The sequence below is a fragment of the Rattus norvegicus genome, chromosome 10, assembly GCF_036323735.1.
Source record: "Rattus norvegicus strain BN/NHsdMcwi chromosome 10, GRCr8, whole genome shotgun sequence".
NCBI lineage: Eukaryota > Metazoa > Chordata > Mammalia > Rodentia > Muridae > Rattus > Rattus norvegicus.
Window position 1 is genome coordinate 50,568,421 of NC_086028.1, and position 19,833 is coordinate 50,588,253.

General features: G+C 43.2%; 1 long non-coding RNA gene across 1 annotated transcript in view; it reads right to left on the bottom strand.

The window, feature by feature from the left end:
- The window catches only part of LOC102554159 (uncharacterized), a 152,938-nt gene that overhangs the window by 22,990 nt on the left and 110,115 nt on the right, over positions 1 to 19,833 (bottom strand). The window lies entirely within an intron of this gene.

Below are 19,833 nucleotides of genomic sequence, written 5' to 3' on the forward strand. Positions count from 1 at the left end.
TAGTAGAAGCTCACAATGCCATCTGCTCTTCATGCCTTCCAAATGTCAGAGAACAGTTGATGCCTACCCATGGAGCTTCATGTATGTGAGCTCCCTGTATTGAGGTCTTTCCAGTGAAGAACACCAAGGGTCTGGTAGATGCAGGAGAATGCCTGCTCTCACTAGCTTTAGCTAAGCCTCCTTCGAGCCAGCTGCCTTGGCAATGACATCAGTACATAGGAGCAGAGACTGAATTATACACAATAAATTAAAAGAAACCATAAGCCCGGGCACTTACGCACAGAAAAAAATTCAGCTAGCCTAGTTACATAAACCAGACAGTTGTCATTCCAAAGAGGACAAGGACTCTTCAGATTACATGAGGCTGACTTCCACTGACTGCCATCAGGATGGGGATAAATGCTCCAGCCACCAGCGGGTACCGCGTTCCATTTGTCTTTCAGGCCAGGTAGAGGAACTTGACTGTCAGCATCAGGAAGACACCAGCAGTCAGCACCACAGAATTGGCAGTAGAGCTCAATTCATGATGGCACCACTCCAGGGAAAGGGGAAAGGCCCAAGAGCTTGTCCCAAAGCACAGGATGAAACTGCCTAAAGTTGTGACGTGCATTGAGAGGAGAAGGGCCATCTTCTCCCAGTTGCAGGGAGGACTATTTGTTTCTGAGCTATGCTTTCAGCCATGTTGGATTTCTCAGAGAAACTTAGGCGCAAATTTGGTCCTGCCGGTTTTCTACTGAAAGCTCAATGAGAATGCAAACATCTCACTCTAGAGGGGAATGTCAGGGAGCTTCTACAGACAACCTCAGATCAGCTTGGAGTACACTTATCTCTCAGCAAAGACACTTGGCAGGAGATGAAACCCAGAACATGGAAGCTGCAATGGGAAATCAGGGAGGTGCATGGAGAGTGTTTCCATAAATGAGTGACAAGTTGTTCAGCACAGAGGATGCTCTGCTGAGGATAGGGGTGGGGTGGGAAGAACAAGGAGGACAAAGGACTCTGAAAGGCAGAGAAGACCAAAGGGAGGAGAGGGGAAGTGGGGCAGAAGGCAAACGCGGGTGACTTCAGGCCCAGAATCTCCACTGTCACTCAGTTACCATGGATCCTGCCTGTCCCTAGCCTTCTGAGGTCCAGCAGGTCTCTCTGGGCCCCAGGAGTGATGAAAGAGCCCTGTGATGTTGTCTGACAACACATCAGAGGCTGGTTCAACTGGAAGCAGGCATCTGTCTTATGCCAAGTAACACATTCTCCCAGCTTAACGGGGGCCATCCGTTCAATGGTACAGTTAAGTAAGGAGCAGGCAGGGTCACGATCAAACTCCCTGGAAACTCTCTCTGTGACTCAGGGCACTGGGAAGGAAGGAGAAAAAACCAACAAGCAAAGCACATGCATCCGGATTATGTGTAAGGTTGGGAGTTCCCCTTAACCACTCACTCAGATCATGCAACTGTGAACTAACCATGTATTAAAGCTTCATTGAAAGAAAAGACACATGGATAACACCCATGCATGCACACACACACACATGCACACGTACACACGCACATGCACATATGCATGTACTATGTGTACTTTTGTTGTATGGATGTGTGCATGCAAATACCAAGTAGAAGTGGAATCTCTCCCTCTCTCTCTCTCTCTCTCTCTCTCTCTCTCTCATTGTATCTCTGTACATTTTACACCTGAACTCATTCTACTTTCTCTTTCCAGGAAAAGGCTGGAAGATGAGGAGTAAAGAATATAGAAGAATAGGGCAAAGTGGGTAAAACCCACTCTGGTTGATGAAATGGAGAAACAGAGATGGGCAACTCTGTAGCTCAGCCAACACCTTTCATTGTTCATGCATTTACCTGCTCAAGGCATAGCAGGTGAAGCCCAGGGCCCACTATACACGCAGCAACTACTCTATCCTGAAATTATAGCCTCAGCCATTAGTCCTGAGAGACTGCGTCTAGCTATGTAATCCAGACAAGCCTTGAACTTGTGGAGACTCTCCTGCCTCTGCCTTCCACGTGCTGGTCTGGAGGGCATGACTTGCTATACCAAACTCTCTCAGCATATTTTTAAAGTACAAATTTCTTTTTCTTGGTTTTCAAGTTGTAGTTTACTCACTAAGAGTCTTAACGTAGATTTAAGCACCATGCAAAGGGAGGGGAGTGAGACACTGGGGAAAGGCTTTAGTATCCACTCTGAAGTGGGATCAAGTTGGTAAGGAACAAGTTAGTAAAATCTCAACATTCATTTCAGGAGGACAACAGTGATTGGCAACGGTGCTGGAGTTTACTCATAAGACCTGTGAGGAAACCACCTTGTAGATTATTATACAATTGCCTTGAATGCTTCAATAAGCTTGAACTCTCTAAAAGGAAGGGTTTCAAGGACTGAGATGGCTTAGTCAGTAAAGTGCTGGTCACACAAACACGTCCGGATCTACCTGAGTTTGTGCCTCAGTAGTTAGAAGAACTGTGCTCAGTTTCCCAGCACCCACATGGTAGCTCACAGCCATCTGGGATTCCAACTCTAGGGGATCCAAATCCCTTCTTGGCCTCTGGCAGCACCAGCCACAAATGTGCACATAGACACTTGTAGACAAAGCTCTCAGACATAAAATTAAATAAGTCCTAGAGATGTGCAAGTTACCAGTGCCCTATTAGATGGCGTCTCAGATCCCATGGACTTCAGTGAGCTGTTAGAAGGAAAGCTGCAGTCAAAGTGAAGAATACGGTGGGCAAAGGGAGAGCACTGTGGGGTCGAAACAAAGACTGGGGATTTTCTTCTGAAGTTTTAGAATTCTGAGCAGGAGGATGATATAATTAGATTTATACCCAAAGTCTGGTTATCTGAAGTCAGTGGGCAGTCAGGATAGAGACAGGTCTCTAATTTAGGAGATTTGGAGAACATCAAGGAAGGACGCAAATGTGCTCTTAATATGTGGAATTTGAAAGTACCCAGAAGTTGGTCAAAGATGCAGCACATCAGCCAAGCCAGAGACAAGGACACAAGATCTGCGAGGTACAGCATAGCGATTGTGGCTACCAATGGCATCTTGTGTGTGTACAGTATGTGAATAGATCAGGCCATGTGTGTGTGTGTGTGTGTGTGTGTGTGTGTGTGTGTGTGTGTGTGTGTGTTACCACACATGCAGAATTAAGTGACTTTGTGAAATTGTGAATATGCTATTTAGCTTGATTGTAACAATCATTTCAAATATATAGATGTGTCAACATACCATGTTGGCCAGATAAAATGCCAGCATGGGATGGGAAAGTTCCACCACTAACTGAGAACCTATTGGCATCTGATGGCTGCTGGGAGAGGGAAAGCCAGTTTTCTATAAGTGTGACCCCTGGCTCACTTCTGAGACTAACTGGGCAGCACAAAATAGACTCCATAGGTTAAAAGACAAGGAGGAGAAAGAAGAAGAGGAGAAGAAAGGGGAGGAGAAGGAAGAAGACGAAGAGAAAGAAGAAGAGGAGAAGGAGGAAGAGGAGAAAGAAGAGGAGGAGGAGAAAGAAAACTCAAGACTGTGTGAGTAGAGAGAAGAGGGAGGAGAAGGCAGAACTATGAAGGCAGAAGGTGAATTAGATCAAAATGCACTATGGAATTCTCAAAGGATTAGTAAAATATTGTTAAAATATGTCACACGTGCAAGAATGTGTATGATTCTTATGAGTAAATATCATAGCTGGGGAAATGGAAAAATGAGAGTGACTAGTATGCACACATGTTTGTAATCTACAGACACCAACACAGCACACCACACACACCACATACACATATACACATAACACATACACTCAGCACATAATACATACCACATATATACCATACACATATATGTACATATTACACACCATACACATGCACACAACATATTACATACAAGACACATAAAGCACGTACACACAGCATACTATACATATACATATGCTATGTGAACAGTACACACACAGACACATATAGCACCCACTACACACTATATATACATTCATTACACACATACCACACAGACACACATCCCACACAGACACTGATACAGGCACACATATAATTCTCTCTCTCTCTCTCTCTCTCTCTCTCTCTCTCTCTCTCTCTCTCTCACACACACACACACACACACACACACACACACACACACAGATGTATAGTACACAGGCACTATATGGATACACAAGACAAACACATAGGCATACTCACACACACCACACAAACTCACACCCACACCCACAAACCAGCTACACCAAAGGTAAAAAGAAGCTGGCGTTGCGGTCCTGGAGAACAGTTCTGGTTGATGTTCTCTTCCCCCACATCCTGGTGATTTTCTACTGGAAACAGGAGAAAGGTTCTAAAGACCATGGTTTGCCCTACCCTCCTGTTCGTTCTAGGTGTTGACACTGGGGCACGTGTTTCAGCAGTTTCCTCATCTGAGTCCTCACTTTGAGGCTTTATTTTGCTCTAAAACCAGCATAGGAATCACCTATGGAGGCTAGTCCTGTATTTAGTAACTTCTTCCTTCCTTCCTTCCTTCCTTCCTTCCTTCCCTCTTTCCTCTCTTTTTTCTTTCGTTCTTTATTTCATGTTTCTTTTGCTTTTCTTTTCTCTTTTCCCTTTAAAACAGGGTCCCATACAGTCTATGTTGGCCTCCCACTCACTGCGCCACCACGGCTGGCCTCGAACTTCTCGTCATTCTGCTGAGTGCTGTTATCACAGGAACAAGTCACCACACTCCACACAATCCAATTCATCCTCAATGCTCTGATCTCTTTTGTTTTCACTTTTCATTCTTTGTGAATTGCACAGCATGCACCCCGATCCCACTCATCTCCCTGGTCCTTCATATCTGCTTTCCACCCTTGCAACTCCCCCCCGAAAGAAAAACTGTTTAACTAAAACAAAATCTGCCCCCAAATCTTGTCGTGGAAGCTGGAGTGTGTCCCAGTGTGTCACACAACTGAAGATGTGTGGACAAAAGGTTCAACGTCTTAACCTTGGTAATAGATAGCTTATTTCCAAGAAATAGAAACTTGGAAGTAAGAGCAGTTAATCAGGTGACAAAGAGTTGTGCTGCTTATTTGCAGGACACAAATACCTGTTCCTTGAATGCCTGTTTTGTTGCCTTGGGGAGAGCAGGAAGGAGGCTGAGAGTCTACTGCCTGAAGCTGCTCTACCGTAGGAGCTGGACTACATTTCCTGCATTCACACGCATGATCTGCCTTATGGTAGCAGTTATCTGTTTATCAGCATGAGTTTTCCTCAGGGGCCACAAAGCTGGGCCATTGGTTTCAGGGGAAGAAGGATTCCCATTCTTCCTCCAACTGTGAGTGTTTGCTTCCTAACACTATGTCTGTGTCCCATGGCCATGCTCTGAGGAGTCGCAATAACCCTTTGTTTCAGAGCCAAGTCATGATGCAATCCCCTTCATGAGGTTTTAGAAGGTAATTAAACTCTACGTGCTTAGCTCTAGCAGCCGTAGACTGACAGTTCAGCTGAACCCATGGCAAAAATTAGATAGTTTTGTTCACGTTTGCAGACATGCAAATGAAAAGACTTTTCGTGTCTGCCAGCAGTTTTGAGGTGTCCTTACTCTAAAATACCTCTCCAATCAGAGGCATGACAGTGCTGGTCAAATACAGGCAGGGTAATTCCCCCTTATCTTTAGTTTTAACTTTCCATAGCTTCAGTTACCTGTGGTCAACTGTGGCCTGAAAATGTTACAGGAAAAAAATGAGAGAGAGTCAGAGAGGGAGGGATGGTGGGAGGGAGGGAGGGAGAGAGGGAGGGGCAGAAGGAGAAGTTGAAGGAGAAGGAGAAGGAGAAGGAGAAGGAGAAGGAAAGAGAACTCAACTTACTTTTACTACAGCACATTGTTAACCCGTGAATTTTTTTTAATATTTTGTTAATCTTTTATTATCAGCTTTCTGTTAGGATAGCAACAGCATAAAACAAAAACAAAACAAAACAAAACAACAACAACAAAAAACCAAAGCAAAACAAAACCCTGAGCTAATTGTGTTTAAAACTTTTCTGCTCACAGTTTTAAGGATTCCAGCCCACAGTCACTTGGTCCCATTGCTTTGGGGCAGATGGCAAGGCAGCATAGGGTTGGATGACCGTGTGGTAGAAAAAAGCTACTCTGTTCATGGCCGGAACCCTTTAAAGACACATCCCCATGGACCAAAGACCTCCCAGAAAATCCTAATTCCTATGACTCTGCCAAGTGACATACATGGACTTCGAGGGACATTCCACATCCCAAATGTCATTGTTCACAGTGCCTGATTTCTAGGGTTAACTTTATCACAGTTACGTTGAGTGGGCGGGAGGATCAAATCCTATAGTATGAGAGGACTTGGGACTCCAGCATTTCAGCACCTCCTGAAGGGTTTAGAACACACCTTTTTTATACAAAGAAAACATCTGATGCGGTTTGCTGTGTTTCACTTTCACTAGCATCCGAGCACTGAACATGCAGGCACTTACTATCCCACAAGTCCATGTCTGCATCGCACTTTTAGAAGGGAGTCTGGCACAGAGTAGTTGCTCAATAAAATCTTGCCAAATAAATGAGTGAGTGAATGGCTCTGTTAGTAAGCTCTGGGAACCAGGAACTTTTCCGTACATGCCAAGAGCTGTGAGCAATTGCTGCTGGAAGGGCCACCGGTCTGTATGGAAACGAAAGTCAGTAAGACGTACAAGCTCCTGTCACATTTATGAAAGAGAATGGAAGAGACCGTGACCCTTCATGACTTGGAGTGTGCCGGAGGTGCCGGGGGCCTGTGGTGCAGCCAAGGACACATCTGGGATGTATCAGCTGCTTGGCCCTGGAGGTGACTGGGGCGAGGAACTGATCATGCTACTTGGTTTTGACCCTGGCTGACATTCTAGGAAAAAGTAAGATCACCCTAATGGCAGGCTGTCAATGAGGGAGACTCTGCCCAGTGAAGGACAGCGTCTCTGCCTCAGGTAGCTACTGAGTGCTACCATAATGATCATAGGACAATTCTCTGGGCACGGGGGGGGGGCAATATTACCCAGGATACTTCATCTAGATTGGGCTATGTCCTCTTCCCTAGGTTTTTAGGATTTGGCATTCATCAATTAGAAACTTTTATAAAGCCTCTGCGTTTCTGTTCTTCCATCCAGAATTGTCTAACTAGAATTCAATTCCACCTCTAAAGGGCACATAAGATGCATTAGCCATCCCATGTAGAGCAACGGTTAGTTCCTTCCCAGGCTCCATTCCTTATCAGACTAATAGGAAAGGAAGGCACCAGATGTATAAGAACTGTATAGTTCAGAATGACAGCAGTAGCTCAAGTTATCAGAAAAAAAATCACCCTGATTGAGAGCCTTCCCCAGTTGCCTTCCCGTGGCCCACACCACTCCTGCTAGAACCACAACATGATCGCAAAAGATACTTGAGATGTTCTTCCATTAGATTTAGAAGCATGTCATTGCCACTAGTTTCATAAGGTATCCATGTATCATCTTCCCAGAACATATGTCCTAGCTTCTAACTAAAATGACAGCAAGAGTCAAACAAGAAGAAAACTTCACTCACAGACATCTGTCAAGTGAAACAGATGGACTAGAGAAGTTATATCTGCAGTGTGAAAAGGGGTGGCTTTATCACAAGAGAGGAGGTGGGGTGAGAAAATGTGCACGCCCTGGCATCAATCAGAGGAAAAACACAAACCCAAGAGGAGGGGATGCTGAGTGAGAACCAGTGGAGTGGAGCTCAAAGGGGAGGGTAAGAACAGAACTGGAACCTACTTCCCTTTTCTCCTCTTCCCGTTCATAACTGAGAACCCCTGCAAGCAATGGGAGAAATACATGAAAGAGTCTAGAGGAGACTATGCAAAGGTGTAATGGTGACCATGCCATCTGTAGCCATTCCAGAAGCAGGCATTTAAGGAAGCATGGATCAATTATAAAGCTCTAGACATCCCCGTAAGCAAATCTGCAGGCCCAATACACTAATTCTTTTCAGACCTTCAGATCTTTCACATGTCTAGTTTTTCTCTCACTTTAAATTAAATGCCAAGACCCCTGAGTCAGTAACTTTGTCTTGGCCACCACTGCCTGTCCTCCAACCTACTCACCAACTTCCTTCCCACATTCTAGCAAGCTTCTCGTGCTCTTGTTTTGCGTGGGATGTGCCAGCCCTCTCCTTTCTTCCCAGTGCAGCATTCACATAAGAGCATTGTATGAACTCATTTCTTTGAATAGGTGAGGTTCCATGACAGTAATTGAAACACAGAGCAGGAAACCACATAGTGTGGAGCACAGTGTGGTCTTAAGGGGTTCTTTGCTATTTACTTGTTTATTTCTGTGCATCCATGAAGGTGGGAAGATGTGTGTGTGTGCATGTATGCATGAGTGTCCATGTGTCTTCCTTTGTGTGTGTGTATGCACATGCATGAGTGAGGAGTGTGTGTGTGTGTGTGTGTGTGTGTGTGTGTATAACTCTACGGATAAACAGTCTGTTCAAATAGAGGTCAAAATTGATAGCAGTAGACATTTTTCCTTCACACAGAAATTTTAGATTTCCAGGCTCATTGTTATGAAATTACACATAATACATATATTTATTTAATTATAGATATACATAGACATTAAATAAATATATGCTCAACTAATATAATAGGAATTAATTATGCAAAATTATTTGTGACTTATAGTATAGGCAATTGGTTTCTATCCCCAATAGCTAAGACAATGTGAAAATACAAGCTAGAAAGCAGTGATTCTTGACCTGTGAGTTGCAGCCCCTTTGGCAAACCTCTATCTCCAAAAATATTTATATTATAATTCATAACAGTAGCAAAATTACAGTTATGAAGTTGCAATGAAATAATTTTAGGGTTGGAGTTTACTACAGCGTGAGAAACTATTTTAAAGGGTTGAAGCATTAGGAGCGTAGAAAACCACTGTTATAAAGCAAAATGACATGAGCAGGTACCTCACAGCAGCGCAGGTGGACAGCTATATGGTAAAAAATAGACATATCTGTCTCAAAGCAATACAAGTTATAGCAGTTAAGTGCTCCTTATACCTCTCAGTGTGGCGATTTTAAAAATGGCAATGTCTGGTGTTTGTCAGTAATGAGGTAAAGTCAAGTCTGAGGCTGACAGGGAGGAGGAGCTCACCCAAGCCCTTCCCAAGGACTACATAGTGAAATACATTGTTAAGATCAACAATTGGTCATTCCTTTTTGACTCAGTAATTTTAGAATCCAGTAGTAAGGAAATCACCAGTCATCTATAAATATGTTGGAAACAGAAACCAAGTGTAGATGAATCATCAGGCATGCATTTTCTGGTAGTAGGAGAAAAACATAAAATAACGCTTTATTATCAGGGGAGTTGGAGCAACAACATGATTGTTGGTACAAGACAACACAGGTAAAGCGAAAGAAAACAGCGGTCACACCCATCACATCTCCTGCATGGTCAGAAACTGCAATTTTGATCCGTCTTCACCTTTTGCTATTTTCTGTGTTTGTTTCTTTTTTATTTTCTTTATTAACTTGAGCATTTCTTATTTACATTTCGATTGTTATTCCCTTTCCCAGTTTCCATGCCAACATCCCCCTAACCCCTCCCCCTCCCCTTCTATAAGAGTGTTCCCCTCCCCATCCTTCCCCCATTACCGCCCTCCCCACAACAATCAGGTTCACTGGGGGTTCAGTCTTAGCAGGACCCAGGGCTTCCCCTTCCACTGGTGCTCTTACTAGGCTATTCATTGCTACCTATGAGGTCAGAATCCAGGGTCAGTCCATGTATAGTCTTTGGGTAGTGGCTTAGTCCCTGGAAGCTCTGGTTGCTTGGCATTGTCATTCATATGGGGTCTCGAGCCCCTTCAAGCTCTTCCAGTCCTTTCTCTGATTCCTTCAACGGGGGTCCCGTTCTCAGTTCAGTGGTTTAATGATGGCATTCGCCTATGTATTTGCTGTATTCTGGCTGTGTCTCTCAGGATCTGTGTTTGTTTCTTATACACGTGATTATCATTCTCTCATAAATAATCCTATTTCTATTGTTACTGTGACATTATCACAAATGCAGTGCTTAACACATATTTATTACCTTAAAGTACTCTAAAATAGAAGCCCTACATTGTGGGAGTTTGGGGGGAGGGTGACATCAGCAAGATGACTCAATAGATAAAGACATTTGCCACACAAGACTGGCCACCTGAGTTCTATCTTTAGGACCCGTGCAAAAGTGGGAGGAGAGGATCGACACCACAAAAGTGACCTCTGACCTCCACATACATAACACGGTATGAACATTTATTTATATGTACCATGTGCACGCATGCGCGAGCACGCGTGCTCACGTGCGCACACACACACACACACACACACACACACACAGAGAGAGAGAGAGAGAGAGAGAGAGAGAGAGAGAGAGAGAGAAAGAGAGAGAGAGAGTAATGAGTAAGTCATGAATCTCAAGGAGCTAAAACTCAGTGTTCTGCAAGACCAGATTCCTTTCTGGAAGCTCTAGAGATTTCCCTTCCTCCTGTTTCCTGATTTCAGACCGCTCACACTCTTTGGATTCTGGCACCTCCTCCACCTGCAAGCACCACAGTGGGTTAAATCCTGTTCTTATCACTCCATTGTCAACTCTGCTTGAGCCTCTCTCTCACTGTTAAGGACTTTGTAGTTGTACAGGGTCTACTAGACAATCTTCCTGTTTGTCAACTGACTGATAATCTTAACTCAGTTCATGCTTTCATTCCCCTCAGTCAAATGATGCAACACATTCAGACATCAAGCTTTGTTCAGCTTGTAGAGGTTTGGGGCAGAGGGTGCAGGAGGGCATCATTGTGCTTATTACAGAGGGTAAAATGTTATTTTTATAGAAGGAATCTCCATAAAGGCCTACTTCAAGAATTCATGAAGAGCATTTAACAAATCAAAAGGGACATCTTGTGCTGAGGGAAAAAGAAATAGAGTCAAAAGCACCATTACAAGTGTATTCATCTCCTACTTGCCTAGAGAAGCCTACAGCCCTTTTTGAAAGTTGATCCTGGCAAGCACCATGTCCAAGAGATAACTCTAGAGGAAATGGGTGATGACGTACTAAGGAAAGGCTGCTGGTTTGCTCTGAAATAACTTACTCCTTAAGCCTGGGTGTAGATTGTATTTCTGTTTACTTCATAGACAACTTTGTTAACCAATCCATAATATTAAAAGGGTGATTGATTTTATTTCTTGTATCAACATGTCTTCTTTGCTACCCTAGAACAGAAACAAGTGTATCCCTCAGGCACTGGGAAGTCCACACTGAGATTTTAATTGCCAGCCAGTAAAATCTGCCACAGTCTTCAGGGCGAGGCTCAGCAATTAAATGCTGCTAAGAGCTGGCAAATATCACCAGGCCATTAAGCCAGGAATATTGTGTATTAAATCTGAAATGGTGCCGTCAACAGGCTTATGCTTCAAATGCTTCTCCTTCAACTGGTAGTGCTGCTTTGGGAGTCTATAGAACCATGAAGAGGTGAGACTTAGCTGGTCCAAGTGGATTATTAGAGGTGGGCATTTGAAGGTTCCACCAGACCCCTGGTTTCAGTCTTGTTCTCTTTTCAGGTGTACCACAGTGTGATTGTGGACCCTGACACCATGGGGAACGTGCTTTGGACACCACCAGAAGGCTCCACAAGAGGGACTGAAAAGGTGAGTCCAACATGAAAAGCTCTTTCCTACTTCAGTCGTTCATGCCAGGTGTTTGCTCCCTATGGTGACAAAATGACTAATACTAACATTGTCCCTTGACTGATGGAGGCCCTGTTCCTTTTTCAAAATCACTCAAAGTCTCAGACTGCCCAAATGGTCTCCGTTATCCCAGGACACGAGACAAACTGGACACAGTAAGCATTATGTAGTATTTCTCAATCCAATGACATGGTGGTCATGTTCCCTGGACAATTCAATAGGTCTCTTGGACACTGGACATCAGGAGGTGGCAGTGGAGAAGCCACCCCACCTCCCACATTCTCACCTCACCTTCCTGATGTGGAAAACACCTTCGGCTAATGAGCAAATCTGGCATGTGTCAGCTTTCTGTAAGCAAGCATTTCACAAGGTTTACAGAAAAGTAAAGTAAACAGAGTTCCAAGTAACAAAGAGAGGCGTTTATGCATTCTTTAATTCACTTTAAAGGATGGTATAAACTGACTTTTTAACCAAGCATTAGGCAAGATCTGGGCCCAAGCCATTCTATAATAAACAGTGACATGGCTATATTAAAATATTTACTTAGTGTGCTAAAGTGACTTATAGGAAGAGTGGCTACTACATAGAAGTCCTAAGCATTAAGGCGTCAGGTGCCACGGGCGGCATAAATATCCCATGTGCACTTGTTTATAGGAAAACCCCATCTGGATTCGGCTAAAACAGCAGGCACCCCGGTGACCCCAGTTTTGCTATTGGAAAATATAACACAAGTGTTCACTCATCTAGAATAACTACGGTGGTAAGTGCCAAGTGACAGATGGGAGGGGATTGGCTTTTCTCAATAAAATCCAGGCACTCCATTGTGAAAGGTTTCATTGTGAGGGCTCCTCGGCATTTACAGACTCTCAGTGTAGATATGTAGCTAGACAAGGCAAGACTCTGGGTCAGACTGACCAAGACCTGCCTCGTCAAGAGAGATGATCCCACATGTATCCAGGCAAACCAGACATGGCTGGGGAGACAGGGCTTGGAATTGTCCATACATATTAACATCAAAAGTGCCCCCCTCTCTCCTGATCCCCTAAACTAGTTATGTAGAACAGAGACCAGCAGATAGGCTGGAGGAACAAGCCCGGCTTGATCCAAAGAACACAACATTTTGAGACCAGAAGTCTGGATTGGTCTGGTCCTCTACTCACTAAGCATTCCCCTCAGGATTAGAATGAGCACTAGAGAGAGGACACTGTCACTCACTGTCATGGATGTTTTCATGTATGGCCTTACTGCTTCTTCCTGTTCATGCTAGGATCCAGGCAGTCCTTCTCCATTCTGAAGAGTCACAAGGATGACCATAAAAGTTTCTCCTAGATCCCTCATCAGACAAACACAGTGCTGCCTCTCAAGATTGGTCCTGTAGAGAAAACATTACTAATAAAAGTATAGCTGACTTCTGAGACTTGACAGTTGGGTTGTGGAGAAAATACATCAGCACGAGAATCTGTCTACCCAACTCCACAAGAAGAGAACTGAAAAAAAAAATCTCTTCAATAGAAACTCATCAGCAAACCGAGAACACTAAGTGATGGGACAGAGGGCTCCCTACACACAATTGCAAACCTCTCCCAACTGCATTTGATGAACAGATTTCATGCACCATTCAGTAAAGGATATTATGATCCTCTACCATGCTTCCAAGCATTTCTGGACAAGGAGAGTCCACCTATAAAGACAGTTATTACCTCCATGACGCTGAACAACTATCTGGGTCAGAAGATGTTTAGTTAAGTAAATGCCCAACGTGATTTTAAGAAAGATGAAGGAAAGAACAGAGTAAGGATAAGCAGAGAGCATTCTCATAGTACTGGAATGTGCTAAGGGGACACATTGGAAGAAAAGCTATCAATGGTACTACCCAGGGGTGAACTCTGTGTGTTACAATACTGACCTATAGGCAAGAGGTGCTCACTGGTATAATAACTGTGCAAAGGCTTAGGGGTAAAGAAGAACATTTGCATTGGATTTGTGGTCTGCTCCACAGGAGAGAATTCAGGCCTGGTACTATAACTTGGTCAATGTTATAGCTGCAGGGGTCACAGTCTTACTACTGTTTCCTTGCTAAATGAACACATTGTCGAACTGCCTTCTAAATACTAACAGTTATTCATGTAGATTAGTGCTGCTCTCAATATTGGAGGGAGAATGTTCGTGCAGTGGGTGGCACCTAATTCAGAGACTCTGAATGATCAGAGTTATGAGTAAAAGTCTATAGAGACTCTACCTACGTGGCACATCTACATCAAGTCTCTTCCCCAAGGCTCAGGAAAGATCACAGAAGGTTGGCAGAGGGGAAAGCTGAAGGATGATAAGAGCCAGGTGGATGATGGGAAGGAATGTTGTGACATGCTGTCTTTTGGACATGACTTGGCCATTGTACTCTTGAACTCCAGCTATGGCTACCTACATACATAAGGTCTGAACAAAAATCAAGCCATCAAGATTAATCAACATTCCAGCAGGCATCACTAAGTAGACTTAGTGGGCAGGGGTCAGGAGGTAAGTAGAGAGTGGAGCATGTTTGGGTTCCTACTAAGAGTAGGAATTATGGATTGATGTGATCAAGACCTATTATTTGCATGTATAAAATTATATAAAAATAAGCAAAAGACTTTTTTAAAATAACAAGAAGCAGATTTCTTTTAATTTTTATTAGATTTATTTATCTAGCTATCTATTTATCTTTTTTGGAAAGGTCATACATGTGAGCTATGATATACATGTGGAAGTTCAAGAACAACTTGTGGGAGTCAATTCATTCCTTCTGCCTTGTAGGTCCCAGGGACTGAACTTAAGTCATTAGGGTTGGTCGCAAGTTCCTTTAAAGCCATCTCACTGGCTCAAAAATAGACAGTCTTTAACTATTATTTTATGCAGGGTAGTCAGATAATCCACAGATCTCAGTTTAGAAAGTTTGGAAATCAAGATATTGTTTTAATTTAACTTAAGATCTTTAACTTCATGATCAAAGATTAAATGGATAATCAAAGATTAAATGGATAATTGCACCATGACAATGAAGCAATCAATACTAGCTGAGAGCCACTTGGGGCACTGGCCTACACCTCAGTACTATCAGCTGAGAGAAAGTTGCAGAATCTCATAGATAAGGCACACAAGATCCAGAAAGGGAGTATGAACTGTTCGTGGCAACAAAGTCGATTCTGTTTCATTCTTCATTTCTAACACTGTGCTGTCTGGCAAGGAAGCCACTGGCTACAATTAAATTAATTAAAAAATAATTAATCTAAACAGTTAGAAATCGGTTCTTCTATTGCACTAGGCATATTATAAGCACCATAGTTACAAGAGGTGGGGACTGCACTGAGTGCTGACTACAGAACATTCTGGTCTTTTCGGAACACATTCCTAATGAAGACTGAGATTCAATGGATTCTGGCAGCTGTTGTTAGGGGAAAAGGAATGGTCTGTTTATAGTTTTCTGTTTTTGTAAGGTAAGGTGACTTGGCATCATGGGAAGCAAACCACTTTTGATGATTTTTTTCTAACCCAAGAATTAGATACCAAGTCGAATCATCTTTCATTTATTTCTTTACTTAAAGACTATAGGATGAAATAATCTTTAAAACAGTGATTTAAGACAAGCTGGGAAACATAAAATTAAGGAGCTTAGTAGTGATTCTTGCTTTCTGAATGTGTCCCCCCCAACCTTAACCATCAGGAACATAATTTAACAGGATCGTATTTGGAGGCGAGGTCCCTCTCTGGAGGGTATATCCCAGGTCACTCTGTCCCACTCCTTTGCTTTGCTTCTTCCTGGCCATGATTTGATCAGCTTGCTTATCCCACATCCTTCTGCTATGACTTAAAGCCCGGCCATAGCTCTAAAGCTATGGAGCCAGGGGACCACCAAAGGACACCATATTCCCAAATGCCTGTTTTCTTCCCGTTTTTCTCAGATATTTTGTCGCAGTGACGGAAAGCTAAGTGACGCACAATAAAACATCTATTAAAAGCTATGATGCTGGAAGAAATTTTTGTGGGAAATATTTATGCTAGAATATTAGGGGCAAAAAATGAATCAATGATAATAGCTAATATTTTAATTAAAAGTATTATTTTACTGTACATGTGTGAGCAAATGCATGTTGTAGCATCCATTCGGAGGTCTCAGAGGATGACTTGTAGGAATTGGTTCTCTTCTTTATCTATCTGGGTGACAGGGTTCAAACTCGGTTCATGAGCCTTGGCAGCAAGTGCCATCAATTTAGGCTTCTTGCCAGGGTTTCTTAGTATCAGCTACCTTCAGGCTTTAATCTATTTATCCTCCAACCTTCAGGGCCTGTATCATCCATCAGTACCTACTATAAGAGGCAGATCTTGTCATGTGCCCTATACCCATCAAATCACTAGATGAATGAGCCAGGCCATGAATGAGGGCCATGCCATGAAAACCTGGTGGTTTTGACAACCTTCCTTACAGGACAATCTCTAAGCCATATTCTATCGAACAACCCTTCCATTTTTTGAAAAGTCTCTGAATGTTTAGCAAACATCCCAGCTGGAGATGCACCAAAACCTTAACAGTGATTCTCTCTGAATGGTGGGATTACAGATCATGTTTATTTTCTTCCTCAGATTAGTCTCTATTTTTAAATCATCCTGGCAATAAGCATTATTCAACAATCAAAAAAAATTTAATGAAAAGAGGCCATCTCCATCCACAGATTTGAACACCAAGGGGGAAAAATAATAATTCAAAAGGCGAAGCTAAAAATGGAATTCCAAAGTGTTGGCTGGAAATTAGTAGGAGTTCAAAGAAGTTAAATAAAAGATGGAAAGTTGGAGGTGTGCCATTGCTAAACCCTTCAGCTCTTCCAAAAGGTTCCTGGTTACAATTGTTAGCTTCTCTCTCTCTCAGACCTCTGCTTAGCGGAGGAGGATTTAAACAATTACTGAGCACTTAGGAACCACTCGGAGCCTCTAGCCTGATGAATCTGCCTTGCTCTTCGCGTTATTTCCTTTTAATGAGTTTGTTATTAGCCTAACAAATGGATTTACTACCCACAGAGCCTTTCTCCCCTCTTACTTTTATTGTCATTCTTTAAAAAAAAAATCAGGCAACACTTTGTTGAAGAGACCTGCTCCTGAGGAATGCTTGTTGGCAAAATACCCAAGGAGTCTAGCAGAAGTCTTACTATCTGGACACACAAGCACAGTTTAGTCTGGTCTCTCCTTTGTTGAATAACACCATCATCCACGGTCTCTCCACTCTCCCTGCAACAAATAGGAGCACTGGTATTACCTTGCTTGGGCGTTCATCAAGTATGTTATTTAAAGGAGTCACAGAACATAACCTCACACACTGTGTCAAAGCCAGTGTGCTGCTGCACATCTGTCACCTTGACCAACACTCATGAGTTTGACAAGCCCTCCTCTGGACCGCTCTGAAGGCCTGAACTTATGTCACATTCTTAGATGCAAAGAAGCATCTAAGTATTTTAAATGCTCTGTAAAGTAGAGTATTCGTTATGTAAAACTTTTCATAAAACGTGTGTAATTCACGCACTCTCTTGTTCCCCCCTCATCACTCTCAGAAACATATCTGCCTTTCAGGGAATTTCATGGAATGCAATGCACAGGAACTCTTGTCTCTGGACACACTTTTTCTTTCTACTTCCCTAGAACTGAGAGAGCTTCTCAGAGATGAAAACTCTGCTTTTACTCTGGAGGAGGAATTCGTCAGCTCTCCTCTCTTTCATACTGTGTGCTGTGCTACAGAATGGGTTGGAGAGGATTCATGGGAACCAATATCATCTGTGTACTTTTCATCCAAGTACAATTCATCCAAGTATATGTACATTAGTACCCAAGTCAGTGGCATGAGTGATTCCCATCCATGCATTTCCCCCTCTCCTTTCCTGATACAAGACACTGCAGAGTGTGTTAGTCTTTGTCTGGACAACATGGCCACCAAGCTCACTCAACTTTCCAGTTCAGTGTTATACCTCCCATTTAATAAAAGTCAACCTGCTTTGGGGTGTAAAGTATCTACCACTCTTTGTAGCAAACAGTAGAGTCTGGTTGATGCTTAAGAACAAATAATTCCAAATCCTCAATGATCTAGAACAATAGTTGCTTGAAATTTCATGTTCTGGGAGACACAGGGAAGACACCATGGGTTAAGTGACTACAGAGATACATGAGGACTCAAGTTTGAATGTCTGGCACCTACATAAGAAAGCCAGGGGTGGCAGCCCACGTCTGCAATACTAGCTGGGAGGGCTAGAAGCAGGATAATCCTTAGGCTTGCTGGCCAGCCAGTCTATCCAAATTGGCTAGCTCCAGGTTCTGTCAGAAAACCTGTCTCGAAAAGTAACGCAAAAGGTTAGGGAGATGGATTGGTAGCTAAAGCACTTACCTTGAAAGCATGGGACCTAAATTCAGATCCTTGGGTCTCATGAAAATTGGGCACAGTTGCATGTGTTTAAGCCACAGCATTCCTACAGTGAGAGGGGAGGGGGAGGCAGGAGCATCCTAAAAGCTTGCAGGGCAGCTAGCCTGTCTACACAGCAGCAAACAAAAGCCCTTGTCTCAAAGCAAAAGAAAGGAAAAGAAAAAGAGGCAGCTAACCTCCACAGCATGATGTGACATGGGAAGGCCAGTCCCCTGCACGCAGAAATATGCACACAGGCACACACATTTTTTTTTAAAAAGGGAAAGATTAAAGCAATTGAAGAAGACACTTATGCCCTCTATCCCCCACATGCAGTGTATGCATGAGCACACATGCACGTACGTAAGTAGAAATTTGTGCTCTTGGAAAATATACTGTCAAGAGAGTAGAAAGAGAAAGGACAGGGTAGAAGAAATCATTTGCAAAACCCACAGCTGATGAAAGACTTTTACACGAAGTATACCCAGAATTCTCACCCGTTGATAAGCAGAAAGGGCCTTGCCCCAGGAGTCAGTTGCCTGTATTAGCAGCCTGGCTTTCTTAGCCCTCCCCTTTCTTCATACTTTTACAGGATCTTCTCTTGCTGGCATCTGCCATGTGCATGGTGCTGTTTCAGGTTCCAAGACAGTTTCTGTGTTTTACTGGTGTACTTACGAAAATAACTTGGATTCCTGAGTTCTAGAACAATGGCTAGCAGGCGGCCACTATTGTAGAACTCAAACAAACCAGTGAATAAACAAACAAACATCCAACCTGGAGGAGGGACAAACCTGATCCACAATTAGATCTGCAATAACGCAGGGTTGTGGGGAGACTTGATGATTTTCCATAATTCAGACAAACACCTACTACCAAAAACCACAGTCCTGGCATCATTTCTGTGGGTGTGAGAAAAAAATGCCCCGATGGAAAGGGTCTTACTGAAGAAAGGGTTTGTTTGGCACTCAATTCCGGGTGATAGCCCATCACTGCTAGAACGTCAAGGCCCATAGTCAAAGACACCGGTCACATCATACTCTAGAACAGAGAGAAGAAATGCATGCATGTCCCCTGCTCAGTTCATGTTTGTGTGTTTCACTCTTAAAGTTCAGGGACCAGCCATTAAAAAAAATACCTTTCACATTCTGGGTGGGTCTTCCACACTCAATTAAATTTCCATTCAGGCATGCCCACAGGACAACCTGATCTCCACGAAACCCTATTGAGTCTCTCTTCCTTGGGGATTGTGTCAAATTAAGAGTGCTTAAACTGGCCATTGCAAACCAGGATGCTGAGGCCGTCGGTAGAATACTCTTATTTTTATTCCAGCCCACCTTTGCTGTGACAAGATGTTTCAGAGATGTAATTATGCTAAGGAAATATGTGTGGCCTCTGTAATTCACCCGAGAACTGAGAAGACTGGAGAAATCAAAGACAAGACAACTGGGGTGGTGGAGGGTGAGAGAGAAAGAGAAAGAGAGAGAGAGAGAGACAGAGAGAGAGAGACAGAGACAGACAGAGACAGACAGCGAGGCAGAGAGACAGAGAGACAGAGAGAAAGATTTGACTTTCAATGTTTCTGGCACTCGGCAGACCAGCAAGAATGAAAAATTCCTCATCTATGAGAATTAAAAGCTGCACATGAGCCAAACACATCTGCTGAATGTTCAACGTGACAAGACGGCGCTCAGAGAGAATGCAC